Here is a 24,686-nt window from a genome sequence, read left to right as displayed (position 1 = left end):
CAGGAAATGCTAAATAAATTTCAAAAATTGGCTGCCTGAAAAAAGTACAATCGAAACAACATCTGCACATGTATGTTCATCGCAGCACTGTTTACAATAGCCAGAATCTGGAAAAAACCCAAATGCCCCAGAACGGATGACTGGTTGAGGAAACTTTGGTACATCTATACAATGGAATACTATGCAGCTGTTAGAAAAAAGGAGGTCAAGAATTTTGTAGTTAAGTGGATGGGCATGAAAAGTTTCATGCTGAGTGAAATGAGTCAGAAAGAGAGAGACAGACATAGAAAGATTGCACTCATCTATGGTATATAGAATAACAGAGTGGGAGACTAACACCCAAGAACTGTAGAAATAAGTACCAGGAGGTTGACTCCATGGCTTCGAGGCTGGCCTCACGTTCCGGGGAAAGGTCAACTCAGAGAAGCGATCACCAACTACATTGTAGTCGAAGGCCATGTGGGGGAAGGGAGTTGCGGGCTGAATGAGGGCTAGAGACTGAGCACAGCGGCCACTCAACACCTTTATTGCAAACCACAACAGCTAATTAGAGAGAGAAAACAGAAGGGAATGCCTTGCCACAGTGGCAGGGTGGGGTGGGGGGGAGATGGGATTGGGGAGGGTGGGAGGGACACTGGGTTTACGGGTGGTGGAGAATGGGCACTGGTGAAGGGATGGGTTCCCAAACTTTGTATGAGGGAAGTATAAGCACAAAAGTGTATAAATCTGTAACTGTACCCTCACGGTGATTCTCTAATTAAAAATAAATAAATTTAAAAAAAATATATAATATATCACTGTATGACTATAAAAAAAATAATAAAAAATAAAAGCATGCTCCTGGAAGCGCACAGCCACAAAGCGGCCTCTTGATATCTTATCGCCTACTTCTCCCTCTGGAAGAACCTGGCAAACTACTGGGAGTTTCCTGCCCACATTGGAGAGCCTCACAAGGTCTCCATGTTGTATTAATATGCCAAAACCAGTAAACAAGCTGGGTCTCATTCCCCTGACCCTGAAAGAGCTTCCATTGCGGCATCGTTGGGAAGGACGAGTAGAGAGGCTTCTAAAATCTCAGGGCTAGGACTAATGGAGATGTTACTGAGACCACTGGAGAATTTCAACGATTAATGGAATGATGATGATAATGATGATGGTGATGATTAATTTGATATCCACTCTTAATTTGAAAAACAAAACAAAACACCTAGCTTTCCTCACTGTCTAAACTCCCCTTGCCTTAACCAATAAATAAATAAGTAAATAAATAAATCAGACTTTAATAAGAAAAGTTCTTACTTTCATAGTTCTAAAAAATAAGAAACTAATGAGCTAAGTTGGAAGACAAAACTTTGACATATGTTCCCTAAAATAATACATTAACTCCTTTATTTATAATAAATCTATAATTAAACATGCTGATATCTTTTGGATAAATTTCTAATTGGGCACTTAAAACAAAAATTTTTAGGAGCTCTGAAAACTCCAACAAGCTCAATAAATAATATGCTTTTATAAGAAGGGAGCATTAAACATTCTGTCATTATTATAATATTCCAAAACCAAGAAAATAGGGTAAAGCATGAAAATTACACAGGAAAATTTTAAAAATTTCTTCACTTTGTAATGCCTTCTTGTCTTTAGCAGAGAAAACCTTGACTTCATAAGTAATAAAGTATTTGAGCAGTGAATTTACCTCCTTCTGTTCTAGATGGTATTCTGCTACTTTCTTAGCTGTCCAAGTTTCTGGATAAAGTTTATAATTATTAAGAAGTGTCAGTGTTTCTACAGCGGAAATTTTGCCTTGGGGAATGCTCTTAATATTCGTCATTTCAAAGTGATGGCATTTTGGCAATTTGAACTCCTTTGACTCGAATTCCTCCAGCATCTTTCACTTGCAAAGACACTGGATCTTTGGAATCCACATTAACTTCTCTTAGCAGTGACAACAGCTTGAAACCTTCCCAGGGATTTATCCCTCCATCTCTGGATGGCAGTTTATCTGCTCCTGTGGGAGGAGCTGTGGAGGGGAGCTTTTCGATAATCAATAAGGGCTTCATTTTTCAGATTTCGAGTTCGGTCAGGTTGTCCAGGTTGAAATTCCTCAGGCCGTGCATGACTAGGCCCCATCTCCTCACAACATGATGTCCCTGAGTTCACGCCATGCATGGTTTAGGGGCGTGGCACTTAGTTTGTCTTCTTAAATTTTTCCACGGAAAGCATTCCTTTGTCTTATCCTCCATTTGCACACTATCCTGGCTTTCCTTGGAAAACTGATTATTCTGATGCTTGTACTTTTCTTTACTCTTTATTGGATCATACCTTCCATGTATGACTTTTTTCTTCGTTTACTATAGAGTTGTTGTAATTGCTTAAATAATTTTGGATGTAATCCTTTATCAGATACAAAGTTTGCAAATATCAACTCCCAAGAAATGATTAGGTTTAAATGATTTGAATGAATTTACCATGATTTATGCCAAACACCTCATTTACTGTGAAAATAGACCTTCATTTGTAGTTTGTCATTCATGTTATTCAAATACCACAAAAAAATATGAAAACACACACATATACATACATATATATATGTCATTGTGCAATTTACAATTTAAACTCTACACACTACTATGAATAAAATAAAGTACTAGGAATATTATTTCAAGAAAATTTCCCCAGGCAAATCAAAATATTAGTTAACCAGTCATACATGACATCTGGAATATGGCCTCTTATTTCAGAAAAGCAACATATCTTCAGATCAGGTAGCCAAGATTTTTAGTTTGACTTGTCGTTCTGGACAAAAAAAATATGAGAACCATAAAAATTTTAACACAGTAATTGTCTTCTTCTATCAGGTACAATATTTACTTAAATGTAAATACTTTACTGCGTGGCATAATAAATGCATATGCTCATGCAGTACTCCACTAAGAAAAAATATTTTATTTTTTTTTATTAATGAATCACCATGAGGGTATAGATACAGATTTACATATTTTCGTGCTTGTGTTTCAGTCATACACTACTTGAGAACCCATAACTCCACCAGTGCCTGTTCTCCTCCACTGATGACCCCAGTATCCCTCCCACCCACCCCATCCCATCCCCCCATCTGCCTCTGTGGCAGGGCATTCCCTTTTGTTCTCTCTCTCCTTTTGGGTGTTGTGGTTTGCAATGGAGGTATTGGGTGCCCATCGTGTTCAATCTATAGTCAGCTTTCAGCACGCCTCTCCCAACCTGAGCAGGTCCTACCACCACACTTGATTTGGTGTTCCCTTCTCTATCTGAACTGTCTTTTCTCCCAGAATGTGAGACAGGCTTCCAAGCCATGAAGCAAACCTGGTACTTATTTCTACTAATCTTGGGTGTTAGTCTCCCATTCTGTTGTTTTATATTCTGCAGATGAGTGCAATTATTCTGTGACTGTCTCTCACTTACTGACTCATTTCAATTAGCATGATACTTTACATGTTGATCCACTTGTATGCAAAGTTCATGACCTTATCTTTTCTCACAAGCTGCATAGTATTCCATTGTGTAGATGTACCAAGCTTTCTTTAGCCAATTATCTGTTCTCAGGCACTCGGCTTTTTTCCAGATTCTCGCTATTGTAAGCAGTGATCAATGAAAAAAAGAGCTGGTTCTTTGAGAAAATAAACAAGATTGTATACCACTAGCAAGACTCACAGAGAAAGAGAGAGAATCCTAATAAACCGAATCAGAAATGAAAAGGGGGACATCACAACAGAAACCAATGAAATTTAAAACATCAGAGACTACTTTGAAAGTCCTTATGTTACAAAACAAGAGAACATGAAAGAAATGGGTACATTTCTTGATTTCTACAATCTCCCAAGACTGAACCACGAAGACTTGGAATAACTGACAGACCCATTAAATATCAAGGAAATTGAATCTGTAATTAAAAGTCTTCCCAAAACCAAAAGCCCAGGCCCAGATGGTTTTACTAGGGAATACTTCCAAACATTTAAAGAGGACTTGTTGCCAGTTGTCCTCAATATTTTCCAGGAAATTGAAGAAACAAGAACTCTCCCAAACAGTTTCTATGAAACACATATCTCCCTAATACCAAATGCAAATAAAGACACTAGTAACAAGGAGACCTACAGGCCAACATTCCTGATGAAGACAAATGAAAAGATTCTCAGCAAAATATTAGCAAATAGAATCCAACAATTCATCAAAAAGATCATACATCATGACCAAGTGGGGTTCATCCCGGGAATGCAAGGATGGTTAGACATTCAGAAATCAATTAATATAATCCATCATACTAACAAAAGTAAAAATAAAACCATATGATCATTTCAATAGATGCAAAGAAAGCATTTGACGAGATAAAACACCAATTTATGATGAAAACTCTTACCAAAATGTGTTTAGAAGGAACTTTCCTCAAGATAGTCAAAGACGTCTACCACAAACCCGTGACAAGCATTATCCTCAGTGGAGAAAAAATAAAGGCCTTCCCTCTAACTTCAGGGAAAAGGCAAGGATGCCCACTCTCACCCTTTCTGTTCAACATAGTACTGGAAGTGTTTGCAATAACAATTAGGCAAGAAAACTACATTATGGGCATCTAGATAGGAAAGGAAGAAATCAAGTTTTCACTATTCACAGATTACATGATTCTATACCTAGAGAGTCCTAAAACTTCTACTATAAAACTCCTAGAAATAATAGACTTGTACAGTAAAGTTGCAGGTTATAAAAATCAATACCAAAAAATCCATGGCCTTCCTATACGCAAATAGCGAAACACAGGAAAGTGATATAGAGAAAAACAATGCCATTCACAATTGTGCCCCAGAAAATAAAGTACCTAGAAATCAGCCTAACTAAAGAGGTTAAGGATATCTACAAAGAAAACTACAAAACCCTACTCCACGAAATAAAAGAAGACACAAGGAAATGGAAACATATTCCCTGCTGATGGATAGGAAGATGTAACATTTTCAAAATGGCAATAATCCCTAAAGCACTATACAGATTCAATGCGATCCCGATAAGGATATCCATGAAATTCTTCAAAGAAATGTAGCAAACATTCCTGAAATTCATATGGACCAATAAATGCCCACTAATAGCCAAAGAAATTCTTGGGGAAAAGAATATGGGAGGCATCACCCTCCCCAACCTCAAACTCTACTACAAAGCGGTAACAAACAGCATGGTACTGAAACAAAGTCAGAGCCACAGACCAATGGAATAGGATGGAATATCCCTACACACCACCCCAAATGTATGATCATCTATTCTTTGATAAGGGAGCAAGACGTGAAGTGGAGCAAGGAAAGCCTCTTTAACAAATGGTGCTGGCACAACTGGACAACCACATGCAAAAGAATGGGCTTATACCTCGACCTAACACCATGCACAAAAATCAGATCAAAATGGATTAAAGACTTCAACATCAGACCACAATCCGTAAGGTACATTGAAGACAAGGTTGGCTAAACCCTTCACGATATCGAAGCTAAAGGTATCCTCAAAGATGCCACAGAACTAAGCAACCAAGTACAAACAGAGATAAACAAATGGAACTATATTAAACTAAGAAGCTTCTGCACTGCAAAAGATTCAGTAACCAGAATAAAAAGGCAATCTACAGAATGGGAAAGTATATTCACCTAATACTCATCTGATAAGGGGTTGATATCAAGGGTATATAAAGCACTGATTGAACTCTACAAGAAAAAGCCATCCAACCCCATCAGAAAATGGGCAAAGAAATAAACAGAAATTTTCTCAAGGAAGAAATATGAATGGCCAAAAGGCACATGAAAAAATGCTCTTCATCACTAATCAACAGGGAGATGCAGATCAAAACAACTATGAGATACCACCTAACACCACAGAGACTGGCACATATCCAGAAGAACAAAAGCAACCGCTGTTGGCGTGGATGTGGGGAGAGAGGGACCCTCCTATACTGCTGGTGGGAATGCCGACTGGTTCAGCTTTTTTGGAAAACAATATGGACGCTTCTCAAAAAATTAGATGTTGAGCTCCCATTTGACCCAGTAAGACCACTTCTGGGAATATATCCCGGAGAAGCAAAAAGGTATAGTCCAAATGACATCTGTACTTATACTAAAAAAATATTTATAGAGGAGTTTTAATGTCACAGTTTGCAATTAAATCACAGAGCAAATACATTATTATTTACTAGAAAACTTTCAAATGAGTGGGAATTTACTGTATGTCATTAAGACTTTAGTGTGTAAGAACAAATCTTGCAAACTAAACAAATACTAAGGCTATCAAAATAGACATGAGGACATTTAAGCAAAACACAATTTTGAGGACAAAGTTGCTTTTTGAAAGTAATTGTTTTCAATGAAGGTAGTTTTAAAATAGTACCCTAGAAGGTCCATTTTCTGGGTAACCTTTCTACGGAAAATAAGAATTTTAAATACATATTTAATCAGTCCATAAGTGTTATGAAATTTAGAGTTTATGGAATGATATAAAGAAAAATAGAGTGAAAAAAATCATAAATACTATGTGTCATATAATACTCTGTCATTATGGAATCAGCATCTTGGAGCAGAACTGAAGTTGGTGCATTTCTCCCTACTCTTGGATACATTATTCCTAGTTAAAGAGAAAGCTGTGAGTCTAGTTCCTGGCTTCTGCCTGTCTCTTCACAGCCTCAGCTCCAAAGATAGTACTCAGCTCAATTTAGCTAGGGGGTTCTTTCCAATATAGAGCACTCTATCAGATGAGTCACACCTAGAATTAGTGGGATAATTATGTAACCCTCAGTTTCAGAGTATGGAAGTGTTAGTTTCAGCAACTGTGGGCGTATTCTATGCTTAGGGATCATTCCTGGAGGGGTAGGAGAACCAAATGTGATGCTGGAGATTGATTCTGGGTGAGCGGAGCACAAGACAAGTGTTCTACCCACTACTGCTCTGGCCCCATATGGGAGCTTCCTAATACCCCTCCTTCCACACTTTGGTTTTATTTCTCATGTAATTCAAAACAAATGTGATAAAGACATTAAATGTACTATTAAATGTCAGATACAATAGACAGATAAGTGTGATTTGCCATCCTGCAGCTAAAATTTATGATTCTTGACAAGCCTTGCAAGAAGGGAGGTATGGATAGAAAGGGGTTCCTCTTCTCCCAAGTGTACATAAGTTCTCCATCTAATTCAATTTCTTCTTTGAACATTTAGTAATTGGGATTTAAATAAAGAGAGGAAAGATAAAGAAAAGGAAAAAAAGGATGAAAAATAGAAAACTGGAAGGGAATAAGCATCTACATCAGTCTACTACTTCATGTATAAAATATTAAAATTTTGTTATAATACTAGAAACTTGTTACAATTATGTCGGGTTCTTATATAAGGAACATTTCCTCCATCTCTTACTGGATAATTGCTACTTAACAACTGTGTTGCTTAAAAGAATAATGATGTATTAGTTCTCATAATTATTTGTGTTCTTTGGGAATGGTTCAGTAATTTTTTGCTCCATTTGGTAATAGCTAAGTTCACTCCAATGACTGCATCTCAGATGGTTTCATTCATTCATTCGATATTTCAAATAATTTAACTGAAAATCATGGAAACAGTATTCACCTCCATCACCCAAGGTAATTGGCCATCTTCAGAGGCAGTTCAAGAACCTGAGACAATAAAGATGAAAAGTGCCTTAAAGTTTCACTGTTGTTGTGTTTATATTGTTTTGTTTTGGAACCATACCCAGTGGTGCTCAGGATTTACTCTGGGATCTACATTCAAGATTCACTCCTGCAAGGCTCAGGAGATGATAGAACATTGGATAGTGCATTGGATAAACCCAGGTTGGGAGCTTGCTATGCAAGCAACCTACTCACTGTGCTATCTCTCCAGCCCTGTGAATATGCTGAAACACTTAAGACCAACTTCCACAGCTGGTGTGGCAGTATAAATTTTAATAGTAGTCTGCTAACAGCAAGTCAAAAATCTGCATAAAATCTAAAAAGAGAAGACTCAGATGTCGTCACCTCTTCACTAGGTGAACAACTTGTATGGAAAGAGATAGTAGATGTTGTTGGCAGTCATTTTTAGAATACTATCTCCTAATAAGTAGTTAAAGGTCAGAATTTGTCCAGTCTCATTGAAGAAAAAATAAACCTGATATTACATGACTATATTTGTTTGGTTATAAATGAAGATTTTCATTATAACATTGATTTTCTGTACTTCATTGTATAATTGCTAAGATTCAATTTGTGTACTTCAGGAGTCCAGCTGGACTCATTTGATCCTTAGCTATAAGATAACCTATTTCTTCTGTAATTATTTGAAGGGGAGTTTTAGAAGTAAAACAAAAATTTAAGATAGCAATCGACATAATGTTTTCTTGTTTCAAGAGATAGTCAGTAATGTTATGATGTCACTTATAGTAACTCTAAAAATTTTTACAGTAATTTAAAAAATATTTTGTCATAATTTAAAAATAACTAGAAGATTAATTAATCCCTTAGTCTTTTGAAATTCTGTTGCTACAAATAAAGGCATAACTACAACTTTTTAAATGTTTTCAATATAAGGTCCTTAACAGTGCTTCAGAAAAAATTAAATTAGTTTTGCCATTGAAAAATATTTATGTAAAATAATTTCCTATAAAACTAAAAAATGCACTAGGAGAACTTCTTTTCTCAACTTACAAGCTTCTGTATAATTTTTATATTTGAGTATTAAAAAAATTAGTCTGTGAAAATTACATGGTCCATAAATATAAGGAAATAATTTAATTAAAAAGCTAGCACAACAATGAGATACCATCTCACACCACAGAGACTGGCACACATTCAAAAGAACAAAAGCAAAAAAAAATAAATAAAAAAAAAAAGGCAAGTAACTTATCTTGTGTGTCTTTCTTATGAACATAAGCATAATAATGTGAGTCTTCATACTTGCCAAGAAAGGAAAGATTCCAATATATTTAGAAATTTAAGCACTCTTTATATACATAATTAAAGTCTTTCACTGAAAAACATGGAAAATAAAGACATGATACTTGACAAAAAAAAAAAAGAACAAAAGCAACCAGTGCTGGCATGGATGGGGGAAAAAGGGATGCTCCTTCACTGTTGGTGGGAATGCTGACTGGTCCAGCCTTTCTGAAAAACAATATGGACAGTCCTTCAAAAACTAGAAATTGACCTTCTATATGACCCCGCAATACCATTTCTGGGAATATATCCCGAGAATGCAAAAAAGCACAATAGAAATGACATTGTGCTTTTTTGCATTCTATATATTCATTGCAGCACTGTTCACAATAGCCAAAATATGGAAACAACCCGGGTGCTCTAAAACAGATGACTGGTTAAAGAAACTTTGGTACCTCTACACAATGGAATATTATTTAGCTGTTAGGAGAGATAAAGTCATGAAATTTGCTTATAAATGGATAAACATGGTGAGTATCATACTAAGTGAAATGAGTTAGAAAGAGAGAAACAGATAGAGAGGGAGTGCACTCATTTGTGGAAATAAAATAACATCACATGAGGCTGACACCCAAGGACTAGATACAAGGGCAATGGGGATTGCCCCATTGCTGGAAGACTGCTTCATGAGTAGAGTGGAGAAGGCAGATGGAATAGAGAAGGGATCACTAAGAAAATGATGGCTGGAAGAACCAGTTGGGATGGGAGATGCATGCCAAAAGTAGATAATGGATCAAACATGATGACCTCTCAGTGTGTGTGTTACAAGCTATAATGCCCCAAAGTAGAGAGAGAGTATGGGGAATATTGTCTGCCATAGAGGCAGAAGGGTGAGAAAGGGGGTATACCCTGGATATTGGTGGTGGGGAATGTGCACTGGTGGAGGGATGAGTGTTTAACCATTGTGAGATTGTAACCCAAACATGAAAACTTGTAACTATCTCATGGTGATTCAATAAAATTGAGGGAAAAAAAAAGCTAGCACAGCGGGTAGAGCATTTGCCTTGCACACAACCGACCCAGGTTCGATTCCCAGTATCCCATATGGTCCCCTGAACACCACCAGGAGTAACTCCTGAGTGCATGAGCCAGGAAAAACTCCTGTGCATTGCCAGGTATGACCCAAAAAGCAAAAAAAAAAAAAAATAGTATGTACATTTGAATCAAGTAATTGTTTAATATATTTCTATTATTTTTGTCTATCCTTGGTCCTGTTTGTGTTCTATTTTCCATATTGTGATGTTCAAGAAGTGAGTATAATGATCTCAACTATATAAGAATGTTTCTAGAGTGATCTGATGCTTCACTAATAACAGGTTAAATTAATATGAGGAACTGGAGAGATATTACAGTGGGTAGGAAACTTCCTTTGTATATAATTGACTTGGATTTTGATACTGACACTCTCTAGTTCCCCAAGCATCATAAAATGACCCCTGTTCACAAAGTCAAAAGTTAGTCCTCAGCACCACTGAGTGTGGCCTCCCCAAAACGATAAAAAAATAATTTGAATAATAATCTTGGATACTAATATCATTTGGTTTTTTGTTCTTTACATAAAAGAATAAAAATAGCCAAAAAGGTCAACAAATAAGGTATTTTACCTTTTATAAAAATTGGGTAGATGGCATTTATACTTGGGAAAGGATTTTATTACAGACAATAGTTGAATATTAGAATGACAAAAATTCCAAAGACATTATAATTGGGGAAGGACTTGTTTTGTTTTGTTTTGTTTTGTTTTGCGGTGGGATACTAATATCCAAAGATTTCTTCTTTAGTTCAACAGAGACATCTAAATTAGAGATACTAAGGCAGAAGTTTTAGTACAGTGGTTAGGATGCTTGCTCTTCAAGTGGCCAATCCAGATTGTATCACTCACAACCCATATGGTCTCTCACAAGTCCCACCAGAGTCACAAAGAATTATTCCATAACCAAAAACTAAATAAATGAGAGATAGTCATGAAACCTAAGTCATCTTCCTTTCACTCATGCATCAGATACTTTTGTTTTTTGGGGGACTGCATCCAGTGGTGCTCAGGCCTTACTCCTGACTTTGAGCTCCGAGATCACTCCTGCTGGGGCTTGGGGAAACATATATGATGCTGTGGGTTTAACAAAGCCAGGCAAGCACCCAATGTATTATTTCTCTGGCCCTACACTGGCTTTTCCTCACGGAAATTCTCTTGTAATTTAATACATTTTAAATTCCATATCAAAGAAGAAAGCTGAAATACAGCATCAGATAATTCAGGTATGTGGGGAGGCATGCTTAACATTAATCAGGTTTTAATAACAGAATTAACATACCTAAGTCTAAGCTTAAATAGGGTACTATGTCATTTAACTTAAATGCTGTCATGTTTTAGAGTTTTTTTCCTGCTCACTGAAAAAATGACAGAACACCATAATTTTATCCTTAAACTTGTCAATTTATCAAAATTCTGATCTGAAGACTTTAAAATAAAAAATGAATTGAATTCTTAGAGTTTTGAAGTAATGTTCTTTTATTTGATACTCTGAGAGCACACCTAGCAATTTATATGTAGGACATTAGAAAAAGTAAATTCTATTCACATTTAATGCCTTAGGTGTATTTTTCATGTATTTTCACATTCATTATTCTCATTAGCTTCAAAAATGTTAGGTATTCCTATTTATTACTGAAGTGTCTCATTTGAGAACTTGGATATAAAATTTTCCCATTGTCATAACGTTTTACTTATAATATTTGTTTTTAATGGGTAGAACTTTAAGGATAATTGAGAAAACTTCTTCACCTATGCTCTAGAACTCTTAAATTACTATTTGAGAATCTGTAGGATGACTTATTGATAGCTTACCTGCCTTGGAGACATAAGGTTATTATTATTTTGATCCTGGTTCCACATATCAAATGTGATCCCAGAGCACTGCTGTTGGAGTCCTAGAGCTATGATCAAATGTACAATGTACAAATCCTGGCAAGCACTGCAAGCAAGTATACAAGAACCATAATCAAATGTGTGATTCCATAACACATTTTGTTATTGCATAGCAAGGAAAATGGAATGGAAAAAATAAAATGCTCTTTCAATATTTTTCACACAGTATAGCATTAGCTTCATTTCTATTTCATTTGCTATGTCAACAACTTTTTATTTTATGCCTAAATGTATATATATAGAAGCATTAAAATAAAAGCTTTGTTCTAGATAAACCTACTATTGATCTAGCTAGACAAAAAAATGTTCTTGTAATAAACTAATTCTTTATATTACTGTGAATATATTACTGTGAACTTGGCATAATTTAATCAACAGGGTTGGGGGCTATATATTTCTTCCTTCTTCTTACATAGACATAGATATGATCAAGAAAATCCTGAAATATTAACACCTTAATGCTGCTAAGGAGTGATGATGTGACTGTTTAACATGTATAGAGAATGGGGTCTGAAGTGACAGAACAGGAGCTAAGTTTCTTGTCGTGCATGAGCTGATTCTGGTTTAATTTGCTGGGTGTGGTCCCAAACCTTGGGAGACCAAAAAAATGAAAGGAAAAAAAAAACCTAGCTAATTTCGGTAATATAATCATGTACGAGGTAGGGGCTAGAGGCAAAACGAACACATGGAGAGGAGTTTCATTTCAAGCCTTCAGTCAAGGTGACTTGATCAACTTTTTATTGAGAAAAATTAGAAATCCAAAACAATATATTTGAACACCTTCGGCAGTAAAGAAGGATGAGTGGAAACCCTAAGAATTTAACTCGGCCTTGGGGGCTGCTTTTCTTCTGTGCATTTCGAGTGAAGAATCTTAAGCAGATGCCGAGACTGAGAAGCTTACTGTTGGTCTCAAAAGACTCATGAAGCTACATGGAGGAAATATTAGACTTTTAAATTTGTACTTTTAAAATAATAGGCTTTTATTTTACAATATGGTCAGTGCAACACACTCATGTCCTGTGAACGTGCCACTCCCCTTCCAGTGTCAGCATCTCTTCACCACTGTCTCTGGGTGACAGAAATCAGCCTGATAATGCTCAAGTCTACCCCGCAATTTACAAACTCCAACCCATTAGAATCATTGTCTGTTGGCATTGGCTTTTGCTTCAAGAAACCAAGAAGGAGAGAGAGGATATATTTAAAGAAAGAATGATATGGAAATTCAATATAAAACTGAAGTCAATTTAAATCACTCAAGTTATTGATACATAATAAACAAATACCTTCTCTTCATGGAAATAAATCTTCCATAACTGGAAGTTTTGTTTTTTAATAGCATACAATATACTTAATAAAAAATATCTTTCAAATAAGGAAATAAGACCATGTTACTTGGGGGTATAGTGCCACCCAGCAGGTCAATCTGTACCTGCGGGGTGAGTGCATCAGCAGGCTGATGGTGCCTTCAAGCTTCCAGGTACAACAAAATCGCTGTGCCTCTGGCCAGACCCCAGTAACTTGGGATCAAGTTTTCTGAAATATTAAATAGCCAAAAGTTATGTATGTGGACGTTATATCCACAAATCACCTCTGGCTCTGCTATACAAGCTCATTTATCTGCCTTATTTCAGAGACCTAAAAAGAAATCTCAAAAGAGATCAAAATAAGGCTATTTAAGCACACTAACAGCCCTGATTTAGAGACTCACGAATGAATCCCGGAAGAGGAGCAGCATGCTGCAGAGATGTCTCTGGACCCCAATATTTTAAAATTTTAGAATTCCAGGAGCACAAGGCTACTTTTGCGGTCACACAACCTCTCATAGTAATCATAATAAGTAATAGAAAATAAATTATTTAGCACTTTCTATTGTGTACACTTGGGTTATGGTGAGAAAATTAGAAATAATGGTGGTAGGAAGGTGTAATGTTGGTAGGATTGGTATTGAAATGTTGAATGTAAACAATTACTATGAACAACTTTATGAAAATAATTTTTAATTAAAAAAAGTAATGTGCAGTTCATGCCTGTTTCAGTCAGCTTAATCAGTGTATAAATAAATAGCAGTAGCCCTACATTAAAACAAAAAAGACCATGTCATTGAAGATAAAAGGAAATAATAGGGGGTGGAGAGATAGCACAGCGGTAGGGTGTTTGCCTTGCACACAGCCAACCAGGGTTCGATTTCCAGCATCCCATATGGTCGCCTGAGCACCACTGGGAGTAATTCCTGAGTGCATGAGCCAGGAGTAACCCCTGTGCATTGCCGGGTGTGACCCAAAAAGCAAAAGAAATAAAAAAGGAAATAATATAACAAGTAAGCACAACCAATGATGTATCAGATAAAGGAGGTAGGATATGGATTTTGAAAGTTTTAGGTAATATTTAATATTTTCATATAAAATTAATGTATATAATATTTAATCGTATTATAGCGGGTAGGGCGTTTGCCTTCTACACAGCTGACCCGGCTTTGATTCCTCCATCCCTCTCAGAATATCCTTCCTATATGGCAGAGCCTGGCAAGCTACCCCTGATGTATTTGATATGCCAAAAACAGTAACAACAAATCTCACAATGGAGATGTTGCTGGTCCCCGCTTGAGCAAATTTATAAACAAAGGGACAACAGTGCTACAGTGCTACATACCAAAACTGTCACTGTTACTGTCATCCAGTTGCTCATAGATTTGCTCGAGAAGGCACCAGTAACATCTCCATTGTGAGACTTGTTACTGGTTTTGGCATATCGAATAAGTCACAGGTAGCTTGCCAGGCTCTGCCATGCGGGCGAGATACTCTCAGTAGCTTGCCGGGGTCTGTGAGAGGAGTGGAGGAATTGAACCAGGGTCAGCCACGTGCAAGGCAAATGCCCTACCTACTGAGCTATCGCTCCAACCCATACCTAAACTATATTAAGAATTTTTGCAGAGCTCCAAAACCTAATTTTAAAACTGTGTAAACTCAAAAGTCAAAAATATAAATATAAAAGACTAAAGTTAAAGACACACTAATGGGTTTAATTGAAATCTAGCCAACTAAAGAGAGAATTGGTTAAACAGAAGATTGATAAGAATAAAGCAGTTAGAGTGGACAGAAATTAAAAAATATACAAAATATCAGAAATGTATTTAAAGTCCTATGTGAACATGGGAAAATATGAACATGTGCCATTATGAAGTCCCAGATGGTGAAAAAAGATAAAGGATTAGAAATAATCTAAGAAGATGAGAATGTCTCAATTCCAGCAAGTTATTAAACTACAGTTTTAAGAATATTATATACCCCAAATAAAATGCACACATACAATACATAATTTTGTTAGAATTATAAGATAAATATACATGTAAATACAGTTAAGTATTGCATTAATTTTCTAGAACTGTAATAAAATAATACCACACATGTAATGACTTAATACAAATTTATTATTTCTGTTTTGGAGCCAGAAATATAAAATCACAGTACCAATAGGGTTGCGCCTCTTTTGAAGACACAAGGGAGTTTTTAACTTCTCATGTCTCCCAGAAATTCATGACATCTCATAGCTACAATCATTTTAACTGTCTGTCTCTGTCTTCACAAGGCATTCTTCTTTCTTCTCTGCATGACCCTCTTTGTCATTTTGGGGTCAGACACATTGCATATTGAAGTCTACCCTAGTCCAATTTGATATTATCTTGATCTTTACATAAATAATATTTTTCAAAGATCATTTTACCAAATATAGTCATAATTAGTGGATATGAATTTATCTCAAGTTGTAACTGTGGAGTTCCCAAAGAATTGTTTAATGTGGCCTCAGAGGCCCCCAAGAACACACGGGTCTCAGTATTCAATTATGCCATCCAGTGAGAATCTGGAAGTGGCCTTCTGTCTATTAAGAATTGTTTTGGCGATCCTTTCCCCTCCTCAAAATAAGAGAAACAGATAGGAATGCTAATTCCTTAAGACAAAAAAAGATAAAATAACATTAATTATACCTTGATAGCACTTAAATAAAATAATCTCCAGTTCAACATTCTTTGCTATCATTTAGAATGAGGTTGAGGAGGCGGAGCCATAGTACAGCAGGTAGGGTGTTTGCCTTGCACGCTACTGACATGGGTTACATCCATAGCAATCCATATGTTTCCCCCAAGCCACCAGGAGTGATCCCATGAGTTCAGAGCCCAAAATTAAGCTCTCAGCACTGCCGGATGTGACCCCAAATCCAAACAAACCGAAAGGATAAAAACTTAATAAGATGAGATTGAAATAAAAACAAAAGACTTGCAGATAAATAAGATCTAACAAAATTCATCCAATATGTTAGTATTAAATGAATCTGAAACAAATATTCTTAGGTGTGAAAACTAAATGGTAAGTTGTCACCATTAATCCTATTTCTGAAATCATCATTATCAAGAGGTAAATTTTAAGTTTAAATATTTTGTTAGGGATTTTGTGTTCTTTGACTTAATGTGAATTTTATTAGATTGATTCTACTCAGACACGTTATCACTGTCACTGTCATCCTGTTGCTCATCGATTTGCTCAAGCGGGCACCAGTAGCATCTCAGTTGTGAGACTTATTGTTACTGTTTTTGGCATATTGAACATGCCACAGGTAGCTTGCCAGGTTCTGCCATGCGGACAAGATACTCTCAGTAGCTTGCCAGGCTCTCCAAGAGGGGAGACACATTTCATATATTTATATACATAATACATGTATATACATTGTATGTGAGAGAGTGTGTATATATGTAAGTATACATTATATGTATATATCCATATATGTATATATATATTGCTGACACCACTTATTCTTTTTAAATGGTTAAACTGAGTTTATATAAACTATGTGTCAATCTATTACAAACTAATTGACAATGTAAAAATATGTATACATAAATTTTTAAATGTTAATTTAATTTTAAATTGCATATCTTTATATCTAGGTTACTGTTTCTTTTGAGTTGCAGAAGCTTCTTAGTATAACACAGAATGGGAAAAATTATTTACCCAATACTTATCCCATTAGGGATTAACATCAAAAATATAGATGGCATTGGGTAGAATGTTACAAGGAAAAAATTCAACGCCATAAAAACATGGGGAGAATAAATGAACGGAAGATTCCTCATAGAAAAAATTCAAATGACCAAAGGAATGTGAACACATGCTCTACATCACTAATAATCAGAAATATACAAATAAAAATAATAAGATTTCACCTCACACCAAAGAGACTGTCACACATCCAAAAGAACAAGAATAACCAGTGCTGGCGAGGATGCAGGGAGAAAGGGAATCTCATTCACTGCTGGTGGGAATACTGATTGGTCCAGCTTTTTTTGTAAGACGATATGGACGTTTCTCCAAAAACTAGAAACTGATATCCCATTTGGTCCAGCAATACCACATCTGAGAATATACTCTGAGGGTTCAAAACACATAGCATAAATGCCACCTGCATGTCTATGTTCATTGTTCTATTCACAATAGCCAAAAACCTGTTAACAACCCAAGTGCCTGAGAACATACAAATGGATAAACCGAAAGTATGGTACCTCTACATGACAGAATAGTATGCAACTGTTAAGGAGAATTAAGTTATGAAGTTTGCCTATAAAAGGAAGGACATGGAGAGTATCATGCTGAGTGAAATGACCAGAAGGAAAGGGACAAACATGACTGAATTCATTGTGGGATATTAAAAATAAAGTTTGACTCTCGCCAAAATGGGTATAGAAGGGCCCTTCCTCAATATAGTCAAAGCTGTTTATCACAAGCCTACGGCAAGCATCATCCTCAATGGGGAAAAACTAAGAGCCTTCCCTCTGAGAACAGGGACGAGACAAGGATGCCCACTCTCTCCACTTCTGTTCAATATAGTACTGGAAGTTCTTGCAATAGCGATTAGGCAATAAAAAGATATTAAGGGCATTCAGGTAGGAAAGGAAGAAATCAAGCTCTCACTATTCTCAGATGACATGATTCTACACTTAGAGAACCCTAAAACCTCTACCAAGAAACTCCTAGAAACAATAGACTTGTATAGTAAAGTTGCAGGCTATAAAATCAATACCCAAAAGTCCATGCCTTTCCTATATGCAAATAATGAGAGAGAAGAAAGCAACATGATAAAAGCAATCCCGTTCACAACTGTGCCTCAAAAAATCAAGTACCTCGGAATCAGCTTAACTAAGAGGGTAAAAGACTTATATAATGAAAACTACAAAACGCTACTTCAGGAAATAAAAGAGGACACGAGGAAATGGAAAGATATCCCCTGCTCATAGATTGGAATAATTAATATTGTCAAAATGGCAATTCTCCCCAAAGCATTGTACAAATTCAATGCGATCCCTATAGGGATACCCTTGACATTCTTCAAAGAAATGGAGCAAGCGCTCCTGAAATTCATATGGAACAATAAGCCCCCACGAATAGCTAAAGCAATCCTTGGGAAAAAGAAAATGGGAGGAATCAACCTCCCCAACTTCCAACTCTACTACAAAGCGGTAGTCATTAAAACAGCATGGTACTGGAACAAAGGCAGAGCGGCAGACCAATGGAACAGGGATGAATACTCTGACACATCCTCCAAAATGTATGATCATCTAATCTTTGATAAGGGAGCAAGAAATGTGAAGTGGAGCAAGGAAAGCATGTTTAACAAATTGTGCTGGCAAAACTGGATGGCTACATGCAAAAAAAAAATGGGCTTAGACCTCCACCTATCACCATGTACAAAAGTCAGATCAAAATGGATTAAAGACCTCAATATCAGACCAGAATCCCTAAGTGCATTGAACACAAGGTCGGCAAAACCCTCCACGACATTGAAGCCAAAGGTATCTTCAAAGCTGACACGCCACTGACCAAGCAAGTGAAAACAGAGATAAATAAATGGGACGATCTCAAACTAAGAAGCTTCTGCACCTCAAGAGAAACAGTGACCAAAGTACAAAGACAATCTACAGAATGGGAAAGGATATTTATGCAGTACCCATCCGATAAAGGGTTGATATCAAGGATATACAATGCACTGGATGAACTCCACAAGAAGAAAACTTCCAACCCGATCAAAAAATGGGGTGATGAAATGAACAGAAACTTTCCCAAAGAAGAATTCCGAATGGCTAAGAGGCACATGAGAAAATGTTCCACATCACTCATAATCAGGGAGATGCAGATTAAAACAACAATGAGATATCATCTCACACCTGAGACTGGCCCACATCCCAAAAAACAAAAGCAACCGCTGTTGGCATGGATGTGGGGAGTAAGGGAATCTCCTTCACTGCTGGTGGGAATGCTGACTGGTTCAGCCCTTTTCGAAAACAATATGGACGATTCTCAAAAAAATTAGAAATTGAGCTTCCATTTGACCGAGCAATACCACTCCTGGGAATATATCCCGGAGAGGCAAAAAGGTATAGTAGAGATGACATTTGCATTTCCATGTTCATTGCAGCACTGTTTACTATAGCCACAATCTGGAACAAAACAGAGTGCCCAAAAACAGATGACTGGTTAAAGAAACTCTGGACATCTACACAATGGAATATTATGTAGCTGTCAGAAAACATGAAGTCATGAAATTTCCATATAAGTGGATCAACATGGAAAGTATCATGTTGAGTGAAATGAGTCAGAAAGAAAGAGACAGACATAGAAAGATTGCACTCATATGTGGAATATAAAATAGCTGAGAAGTACAAGTTTGCAATGATGCAATTTCTGGCAGATATTTCTCTGGACTTAGTTACTAAAATACTAAAATTCAGAAATCCAAAATCATGCGGCCACTAGTGCAGCCACTCAACCTCATATCTCTTCATTCTCAGCAATGGAAAAATAATATCAAATGCTTCCTTTTTAGCAGGTCCGACTTTAGGTAGGATAAACTCCAAACAATAATAGTGAGTTTTGTGTTGAAATATTGAATGTAATCAAATAAAATGAAATGGATCAGTTACACAGGCGGCGTGGGGGGCTGGGGATGTGGGGGGCCGGGTGAAGCTATACTGTGATTCTTGGTGGTGGAATATGTGTACTGGTGAAGGGATGGGTGTTTGAGCGTTGTATAACTGAGACTTAAACTGAAAACTTTGTAACTTTCCACATGGTGATTCAATAAAAGAAAAAAAATTTAAAGAATCTAATAGCTAATTCACCACTTAAATACTGTACATTGGATACCTAAAATAATATTTTTATAATAAAATGGTATGTACTAAATGCTCAATAAATTTTAGATTCTCTTCCACCAGAAAAAAAATTTTGAGGCTAATATTCAGGGTCAGGAAAAATAAGGATCAAGAGGACTGGTCAATGGTTGAAAATTTGCCATAAGTGTGTGTGTCAGTGGGGGTTAGAGAGGTGCAGATGGGGGGCATCAAAGGGCAGTTCGGATAGAGAAGGGACAGTATGACAATAATAGTTGCAATGATTACTCCGGAAAAGAACTGAGTGTTGAATATAGTGAAAGGATATATATGATAACCTTTTGGTATCTGTCAGTATCTGTATTGCAAACCACAATGTCCAATCGACGGGAGACAGAGACAGAGACAAAGACAGAGACAGAGAGAAGAAAAGTGCCTGCCATAGAGGCAGGTGGGGGTGGGAATGGGGGTTTGGGGGAGGAAACTGGGGACATGGTAGTCGAAAATGTACACCAATGACAGAACCGTTATTGGGACATTGCGTGATTAAAACTAGTCATGAACAACTTTGTAACAGTGTACATCACTATGATTCAATTAAAAATAAAAGGGAAAAATTAAGTGTGTTATCATTTATAAAGAAACTGGTAGAATTGAAATAAATGTTTTTCTCAAACATCATACTGTGTTGCAGTACTTGGTTCCCAAATACCAGTTAACTAATGCTATGTTAATAACTTTTCAGTCTGAGGAAAAAATAAAAGCAGTCTAATTATACCCTAGATACTAAGCTAAATTTTAGCATAGAGGTGTGATTTGGAAAATATTTGAAGAATCAAAGATATACTTAATATTTTAAGAACATGTTTATTATTTCTAAGGTAATAAAATGTTTTGAATTTCTTTGTGTAAGAGAAATTAAGTTATGAGTTACTGACATTTTTATTTAGAAGATAACAAGAGACCTAAATTTACTTAATTCAGAGGGAATCTTAATAAAGTTCATTGACAAATTAACTAAAGTAAAATCACAGTGATTAACCATTGTATTTCCCTAAACTAGACATTTGTAAATAATTATGGATTTTAATTATATATAAAATTTTTAAAAATAATTCAGTACAATCAGTATAATTTTGAAGCTGTTCTCGAGATATTATGGAAATACTTAGTGGAAACACTTAGCAATAAAACAGTATTTGTAAACTGTTAAATTTTAAATCATAAAGATTTTTATGAAGAGGATGACTTCCTGGGGAACATTGAGCTATCTAAGTACACTTATACAGAAATAAAAGATTTGCACACAGAGAATATCAGTGGAAAACACAATGTAGCGATAAACACTAAGCTCTCAACATTTTTATTATTTTTAATCATATAGTGTAATATGGCAGCTGTAGAGAGTGTCAGGTGCCATGTGTGGAGATCTTTTTGTGCCATGTGTGGAGACCCCTTGGCGACTTTGACTTGATCCTGCAAGCTCATATCAGAAATTGTAATTTCATGATTTCTATTTTAAAAGAAAGTGCTCTATAGATATATTTGCTGGTTCTTTTTAGAAGACAAGAGATCTCAACTACATAGGAAGCTATTATATTATACCAAATAAAAATATAAATTTTAAGGGCTGAAGAGATGGTACATCTGGTAAGTTCCAAATCTTGCAAGCGAATGACTCAGATTTGAACCCGGGCACTATGTTTGGTCCCCTGAGCCCACCAAGAGTAATTTCCTTCATGCAGGAACAGAAGTAAACCCTGAGAAAAGTCAGGTGTGGGCCCCAAAATAAAAACAAATAACAAAATACAGTTAAAAGAAACAGCTAGAAGAATAAAGGTAATAAGGAAAATAGGGTTTAAAATATATTGAGATACAAATATGTAGAATTTACTGCATGTTGGTAAAAATGGAGAACTTTGGAATGGCTTCAGTTTTCTAGATTGGCAGGAGAGGACTGATTAGCCTCTGGTCTGTAAGATTGATCTGTAAGATTGTATAATAATGTGGACATGTGTAAAGATTTAATGACATGTTATATGCAACTTCCTTGAGAGTTCTTTGGAATCTACTAGGTACAGATGAACACAGCTTTTTCTTTTCATAGAAATGTATTTTTCAAAATTTGGAAAAGGGGTCAAAGAGATAGCACAGCAGAGTACCTTTGCCTTGAAAATAGTCAACACAGGTGGTTCTCTGAGCATCACTGGGTATGGCCCTCAAACAAACTAAGTACAGGAAAATTGGGGTAAAATGTCTTTCTGTAATTTTATGAGTTGTCCTTTCAGTCTCCATCTGAGTAAAGAATGTCAAGCATCTAACTAACCGCTTAGATAAAATTCACCAATTTTATTGTATTTAATGAAAGCTCTTCATTAATAAATTGATACATATAGTCATTGTTACCATCTAACTTGTTGTGTGTAAAAAATGTACTTAACTTGCTGAGTATTCTTATTAAATGCTAAAATATGCAGTTTTATGCTTGTTGAGAGAAAAAAGAATTGAGCCAAATTACTTTCCAATAAGCCTACACAAGAATTCCCAAATGTATAATCCCAAGTATAATGTCTTTTTGTTATATCTTTGCAATTTGTTACCACTATGGTAAATATGTTAAGATTTAATTGCCAATTAGTTCAAAGAATTTTATACGGCTTTGTTCTGAAGCTATTGTTACTTTATAGGAAAATAATTTTTAAGCATGCAACTCAAAGTGCAAATATATCTTTGAGAAATAAAATAATAAGTTTATTGAAAGCTTTGCAAGAAACTGAATCTTCAAAATGAGAACATTATTTTAGCAGTGAAACAGTAATAGCATCTCTAATTGTCACTACTAAAGAAAAATAAACATATAAGTTACAATTTCTATTCAATTATACATTGATGGCATCTTGGATGCTTTTATTCTGAAATCATATGCCATACTGTTAATATGGCTGCAGCAGAGTGTGAAAAAAACTTCTTGTGCTCTAATACATACATGTCCTTTAGATATTTTCATAGCAAATTTATTATTATATAATAAAAACAGTGATGCTGCAAAACAAATCAAAGACTAAATTTCATGTTATAAAAATAATACTATTCCAAAATTTCAATTGATTTACCCCATGTACAGTAGTCTGAATTTTACTTTCATTATTTAATATCTGAGTTCCCAGCAACCTAACTTTGCTCTCCAGTGCTATTATCGCCTTGCATGTTGCTGACCCTCAGTGACCTGAGTAATCCCCAACACCATAGAACATGAGCAGGAATGAGTCTGCAGACCTCACATTGAAGTGTTTTGTGCTGCATGTTGGCTGAGAATAACCTGAGGACATCCCCTCAAAAAAAAGCAGCATTTGTCATATATTCATAAGAATTAAATAAGAATAACTCTAGAGATAAAAGTTGAAGGAGAAAGGAGATCATTGTACAGAGATCCTTCTATTAGTACCTATCCACATTCATCAAAATTCAGACAAAAACTCTATTTGAGGTCTGTCAACAGATCTGAGAAGTAGGAAATCTGGAGAGTAGCATTGCTTCTTTGTCCTGGCTGAGATAAGACCTGGGGAATGAACTGTACTAGGAAAGAGTCCCAGAAAGCTGCACCACCAACTTTGGTGCAGATCAGGCTCTTGGGAGACTAGTCTTCATGAGGCTCTCACCTTCCTGCTGTAAAGGCCTTTAAACAAAACTCCTATTAACTAACAAATAGCCTTATAGAATGCAGTGAGATTTTAAGATATTCTTTGCTGAGATGTTCCAGTGTTCTTTCTCTCCTCCGAGATGCTTGCTTATTTTCCAGGATTATAAATTTAGAAATGCCTCCTTAATATCACCCCCCCACTTTCTTAGAGAAGGATTAATATCTCTCCTAAATCTCAAAGTAGAAATCAATGTTTAAAAACTTACACATGATTACTTAAGCATTACTTACACATAATGTTTAAACATTACTTATACAAAATGAGTCAACTTTTTTTTTAAATAACTTACAAATTTTCTAGGAGTCAGGAATCCAGACCCTGCTTAACTCCGTGGTTCAAGTTCATGATCTCTCATAAGGTTGCAGCAAAACTTGTACAGTAAGTCAGTTTCAGGATCCCTTGTCAATGAATTTCATGAAGTCACAAAACCGATATATAAACAGAAAATTAATTCTTGCTGCCAATCTCCAACCCCAGCTCCAGACTGAAGATGCCAACTAACCACCAAGACCCAAAACAGAGATGTTCTATGCTTCAAAGTTCCTGAAAAGACCAAATAGCCCTTCCTTGACAATGTTTTGTCAAAGTATTCTTTTTTTTCCTTTTGGATCACACCTGGCAATGCACAGGGATAACTCCTGGCTCTGCATTCAGGAATTACTCCTGGCGGTGCTCAGGGGACCATAAGGGATACGGGGAATCGAACCCGGGTCGGCCGCGTGCAAGGCAAACGCCTACCCACTGTGCTATCGCTCCAGCCCCTGTCAAGGTATTCTTATCTGCCCTCAAATCCACACACTCAGATATCTTAGAAAAAAAACTATACAATTAGTTTTGTAAAAGCAACTTTTGCACATCCTCATTGTGGGTTGTGTTGCTTGCATATCATCTTGGATTAATTCCTCTTATTTTGCACATTCCACCTTGA

General features: G+C 36.1%; 1 pseudogene; it reads right to left on the bottom strand.

The window, feature by feature from the left end:
* Positions 1-1,546: 1,546 nt before the first annotated feature.
* The window catches only part of LOC101547686 (NADH dehydrogenase [ubiquinone] 1 alpha subcomplex assembly factor 4-like), a 48,516-nt pseudogene continuing 25,376 nt past the window's right edge, over positions 1,547-24,686 (bottom strand).

The sequence above is a fragment of the Sorex araneus genome, chromosome 1, assembly GCF_027595985.1.
Source record: "Sorex araneus isolate mSorAra2 chromosome 1, mSorAra2.pri, whole genome shotgun sequence".
Taxonomy (NCBI): Eukaryota; Metazoa; Chordata; class Mammalia; order Eulipotyphla; family Soricidae; genus Sorex; species Sorex araneus.
Note: the sequence above shows the minus strand (reverse complement) of the source record. Positions and strands in the feature narration are given on the sequence as shown.